The following is a 6359-nucleotide window of genomic DNA, read 5'->3' as shown; positions in this document are numbered from 1 at the left end:
CTGACCCTCTGACAGTGCAGCACTCCCTCAGTACTGACTCTCTGACAGTGCAGTGCTCCCTCAGTAATGACCCTGTGACACTTGTACCTGCTATGCCAAATGATAGCTTTTTAAAAATCCAGCAGCTGGAAATCGGAATTAATTTTTTTATAAAGGCAACAAAGAACAGATAAAAGGTGACTTTACTAGCAGCTAAAATGTCTACCGCAGTTTCCATTGAGGTGGAGATGAATCATCTGGCCAGACCCATCCACAATAATGACCTCGGCATCTTTGAGTGAATTACATGTCCTGCCCATGTGAGCTCAAAAAACAGTGTGTTTAAAATAATACCCTGTTACAATAAGACCAGGTGAAGATAGTAACAGACACCTAGACACCTTTCTCACCTGGACGTAATAAATGGAACAGCAATAATAAGCAAACGAATCCCAGGAATGCCCAAGGAATAGTTAATAGGTGCTTCAGGTGTGACTTGATGTATCATTATGTGGTGAACTGCCCAAAGAGGAGAGACAGGGCCCTCAAAATGCCACAGGACAAAGAGATTGCTGAGGAAGACAATAATGATGAATCAGAATGAATTGCACTAGGCATACTGGACTTCTTTAACTGTACAATACTAGATAGTACTTGCACTTGAACTGATTGGTTAAAATGTTATCTTGATTCACTAAGTCGTGACAATTGATGCAAGGTTAAGGAATATAAAGGTTTGAATTGCTTTAGGTTTGGTGATGACAAAACATTGAGGTCATTGAAGAGATTTGTAATTCCATGTAAAATAGCTGAATTAAGCCATTTTATAAGTACTGATGTTATCTCCAGTGAGATACCTATGCTGTTGGGTCAACCTATGGAAAAAGCACAAATGAAACATGGCATAAAGCACTATAAAGTAATTATTTTTAGATAATCAGTTAATCTGCAGTTTATAATGGGGAGCACTTCAGGATGGCTCCTGGGCTGGAAGCTCCCTCGGAAGCTCCCTTGCTGTTCAAATCTATCCACGGCCATCTGCTCCCATCCCTAATGTTTTCTCTCCCAATCTGCCCTCTTAAACTGTTTAAATTCCCCTGGCTTTTTAAATCAGTTCATTTTAGCCCTAACTAAAAGCTAACAGTTAGTTTAGTGTATGTTACCTGGGCCCACTGCCTTCCCCCAGCCACACCTGCTCTTTGTTTTCTCAATGAAATTGATCCGGATGAAACTGACGAGCACAGTTGCCGATTCTTCAATCTCCGATCCTGCTTTCTTCACAGTCCACAGTGTCTGCAGCCACGGCGTGCGGTAAGTCCATTGAGGTGAAGAAGGAGCAACGGGACCCGAGAGAAGTCCTGAGAAAAGGTGCCCCGCACACCCAAAAAATCCACGAACGCCCCCCCCCCCCGCCCGGCCGCAAATTCAAAGCGCCCGCGGGAGATGGCTCGGAGAGCATCTGCAGCGCACTGTCGGCAATGCTGCATGCCTTTATTTAAACCACTGCAACAAAAAAAAAACCCTTAGCAAATGTAATCACCTCTAAGTCTGCCAAATGATGCTTCACCTCCTGAAGGACGTGGATGAGCTTTCCGGACGTCGATGGTGGGCACTGAGGAAATGGCTTATTACCTGCACCAGCTTCCCCCCCTCCACCCCCCTTCCACCCCCCCACCCCCGTCCCCTTCCCTGTTCCACCCTCTCAGCTCACTCCCTCACAATCCCGTCCCAGCCCGCCCCCCCTCGCACCATCTTCACCCCGCACCCCCTTCCCCTGCACCCCCCCACCCCCTCCCTCTACCCCTCCCCCTTGCATACCCTCCTCCCACCGGCACCATCCTACACCTGTGTAGGGGCGCCAACAACCCCACTGCCTTGTGGGCGTCTCGGGAGAGACCAAGGCTAAGGGAGTAAACCCTAACAGATAATCCGGAGCGGAACCCCGTAGGCGGACATGTTTCACCTTTGGCATGTTTCCGGCACTTCCTGCAGCCATACCGGTGCCAAACGTCGTGTCCTGCACTCCTTTGAACCCCACCAGACAGGCCGAGAGGGGGGTTTTGACGACTGGGCAACTCTCAACCTCCATAAATTTGCCCAGGAATGCGCCATGGAGAGGTCACTCCATAGTTGCCTCACAGCGACTAAAACAACACGGAAGGCAGCAGTTACGGGTTATAAGTCCAGATAAATTGGCATAGAAACTGGGCGCCACGGGTTGCCTTTGTCGGTGGGAGAGGTCATTGCACCTCACTGGACAGCTACCGCCCGCCTCAAACCGGGCTGCCCCCGGTCAATAAGGTTCTGTCCCGCCACAGTCTGCCTGCTTCAATGGGTGCTTGGAGCTCAGGGTCATTGCCCGCAAGGTGGACTGATACACCGCACCAAACAACATGAAAAAAGGAAAGAAGGTACCAGCCCTTCGCTTTGCAAGCTGGAACGTCAGAACTATGTGTCCTGGCCTGTCGGAAGACCTTACACAAATCAACGATTCTCGGAAGACCGCCATCATTAACAACGAGCTCAGTAGATTCAATGTGGACATTGCAGCTCTTCAGGAGACTCACCTCCCCGCGAGTGGCGCTCCAGCAGAGCAAGACTACACCTTCTTCTGGCAGGGCAGGGATCCTGAAGAACCAAGACAGCATGGAGTGGGCTTCGCCATCAGAAACTCCTTGCTCAGCATGATAGAGCCTCCCTCAAATGGCTCAGAACGCATACTGTCCATCTGACTGCTCACCACCTCTGGTCCGGTACACCTACTCAGCATCTATGCTCCAACACTCTGCTCCCCACATGAAGCTAAAGACCACTTCTATGAACAACTCCACAACATCATTAGCAGCATCCCCAACACCGAACACCTATCCCTGCTGGGGGACTTTAATGCCAGGGTTGGGGCCGACCATGACTCATGGCCCTCCTGCCTTGGGCGCTATGGCGTTGGAAGGATAAATGAGAATGGACAGAGACTGCTTGAGTTGTGTACCTATCATAACCTCTGCATCACCAACTCGTTCTTTCACACTAAACCCTGTCACCAGGTTTCATGGAGGCACCTAAGATCGCATCGTTGGCACCAGCTAGACCTCATTGTCACAAGGCGAGCCTCCTTAAACAGTGTTCGAATCACACGCAGCTTCCACAGTGCGGACTGCGACACCGACCACTCCCTGGTGTGCAGCAAGGTTAGACTCAGACCAAAGAAGTTGCATCATTCCAAGCAGAAGGGCCACCCGCGCATCAACACGAGCAGAATTTCTCACCCACAGCTGTTACAAAAATTTCTAAATTCACTTGTAACAGCCCTTCAAAACACTCCCACAGGGGATGCTGAGACCAAGTGGGCCCACATCAGAGACGCCATCTATGAGTCAGCTTTGACCACCTACGGCAAAAGTGCGAAGAGAAATGCAGACTGGTTTCAATCTCATAATGAAGAGCTGAAACCTGTCATAGCCGCTAAGCGCATTGCACTGTTGAACTACAAGAAAGCCCCCAGCGAGTTAACATCCGCAGCACTTAAAGCAGCCAGACGTACTGCACAAAGAACAGCTAGGAGTTGCGCAAACGACTACTGGCAACACCTATGCAGTCATATTCAGCTGGCCTCTGACACTGGAAACATCAGAGGAATGTATGATGGCATGAAGAGAGCTCTTGGGCCAACCATCAAGAAGATCGCACCCCTCAAATCTAAATCGGGGGACATAATCACTGACCAACGCAAACAGATGGACCGCTGGGTTGAGCACTAACTAGAACTGTACTCCAGGGAGAATGCTGTCACTGAGACTGCCCTCAATGCAGCCCAGCCTCTACCAGTCATGGATCAGCTGGACATACAGCCAACAAAATCGGAACTCAGTGATGCCATTGATTCTCTAGCCAGCGGAAAAGCCCCTGGGAAGGACAGCATTACCCCTGAAATAATCAAGAGTGCCAAGCCTACTATACTCTCAGCACTACATGAACTGCTATGCCTGTGCTGGGACGAGGGAGCAGTACCTCAGGACATGCACGATGCCAATATCATCACCCTCTATCAAAACAAAGGTGACCGCGGTGACTGCAACAACTACCATGGAATCTCCCTGCTCAGCATAGTGGGGAAAGTCTTTGCTCGAGTCGCTCTGAACAGGCTCCAGAAGCTGGCTGAGCGCGTCTACCCTGAGGCACAGTGTGGCTTTCGTGCAGAGAGATCGACCGTTGACATGTTGTTCTCCCTTCGTCAGATACAGGAGAAATGACGTGAACAACAGATGCCCCTCTACATTGCTTTCATTAATCTCACCAAAGCCTTTGACCTCGTCAGCAGACGTGGTCTCTTCAGACGACTAGAAAAGATCGGATTTCCACCAAAGCTACTAAGTATCATCACCTCATTCCATGACAATATGAAAGGCACAATTCAACATGGTGGCTCCTTTCCTATCCTGAGTGGTGTGAAACAGGGCTGTGTTCTCGCACCCACACTTTTTGGGGTTTTCTTCTCCCGGCTGCTTTCACATGCGTTCAAATCCTCTGAAGAAGGAATTTTCCTCCACACAAGATCAGGGGGCAGGTTGTTCAACCTTGCCCGTCTAAGAGCGAAGTCCAAAGTACGGAAAGTCCTCATCAGAGAACTCCTCTTTGCTGACGATGCTGCTTTAACATCTCACACTGAAGAGTGCCTGCAGAGTCTCATCGACAGGTTTGCGGCTGCCTGCAATGAATTTGGCCTAACCATCAGCCTCAAGAAAACGAACATCATGGGGCAGGACGTCAGAGTGTGGGAAAATGGCGCACTGACACGGAACACAAAAGTCCGATTGTATCAGGTCTGTGTCCTCAGTACCTTGCTCTATGGCAGCGAGGACTGGACAACGTATGCCAGCCAAGAGCGACGTCTCAATTCATTCCATCTTGGCTGCCTTCGGAGAATACTTGGCATCAGGTGGCAGGACTATATCTCCAACACAGAAGTCCTTGAAGCGGCCAACACCCCCAGCTTATACATACTACTGAGTCAGCGGCGCTTGAGATGGCTTGGCCATGTGAGCCGCATGGAAGATGGCAGGATCCCCAAAGACACATTGCACAGCGAGCTCGCCACTGGTATCAGACCCACCGGCCGTCCCTGTCTCCGCTATAAAGACGTCTGCAAACGCGACATGAAATCCTGTGACATTGATCACAAGTCGTGGGAGTCAGTTGCCAGCATTCGCCAAAGCTGGCGGGCAGCCATAAAGACAGGGCTAAATTGTGGCGAGTCGAAGAGACTTAGTAGTTGGCAGGAAAAAAGACAGAGGCGCAAGGGGAGAGCCAACTGTGTAACAGCCCCGACAAACAAATTTCTCTGCAGCACAAGTGGAAGAGCCTGTCACTCCAGAATTGGCCTTTTTTGCTACTCCAGGCGCGTATCCATTGTCTCTCGAGATAAGGAGGCCCAAAAGAAAAAATGATAATGGGGATCCTGTAGATGTAGTATATCTGGACTTCCAGAAGGCATTTGATAAGGTGCCGCACAAAAGATTAATATAAAAGGTAAGATTACATGGGATTAGGGGCAATTTATTAGCTTGGATAGAGGATTGGCTAACCAACAGAAAACAGAGAGTCGGGATAAATGGGTCTTTTTCTGGCTGGCAAGGTGTAACTAGTGGGGTGCCACAGGGTTCGGTCCTTGGGCCCCAACTATTTACAATCTATATTAATGACTTGGATGCAGGGATAGAAGGGACTAGAGGCAAATTTGCAGATGACACTAAAATAGGTGTGATAGTAAGTTGCAATAAAGAAATAAGAAATTTACAAATGGATATGGATAGGTTAGGTGAATGGGCCAAAATTTGGCAGATGGAGTTTAACGTGGATAAGTGTGAGGTTATCCACTTTGGTCAGAAGAATAGAAAGGCAAATTATTCAGAGTGTTTCAATGCAGAGGGATCTGGGTGTCCTTGTGCATGATTCGCTGAAAACTAGTTTGCAGGTACAGCAGGTGATAAGGAAGGCAAATGGAATTTTGGCATTTACTGCTAAAGTAGGGAAGTGTTGCTGCAACTGTACAAGGCATTAGTGAAACTGCACCTGGAGTATTGCGTACAGTTTTGGTCCCCTTACTTGAGGAGGGATGTAGTTGCATTGGAGGCAGTTCAGAGGAGGTTCACTAGATTGATTCCAGATATGGGGGGCTTGTCTTATGAAGAGAGATTGAGCAGTTTAGGCCTTTACTCTCTGGAGTTTAGAAGAATGAGAGGAGATTTAATTGAGGTATATAAGATGATTAAGGGGATTGACAAAGTAGACGTAGAGAGGATGTTTCCTCTTGTGGGGCAATCTAAAACGAGAGGTCATAGTTTTCGAATCAGGGGTAGCAGATTTAAAACAGAGATGAGGAG

The sequence above is a fragment of the Heterodontus francisci genome, unplaced genomic scaffold (assembly GCF_036365525.1).
Source record: "Heterodontus francisci isolate sHetFra1 unplaced genomic scaffold, sHetFra1.hap1 HAP1_SCAFFOLD_69, whole genome shotgun sequence".
NCBI lineage: Eukaryota > Metazoa > Chordata > Chondrichthyes > Heterodontiformes > Heterodontidae > Heterodontus > Heterodontus francisci.
This window is presented reverse-complemented; position numbering follows the sequence as displayed.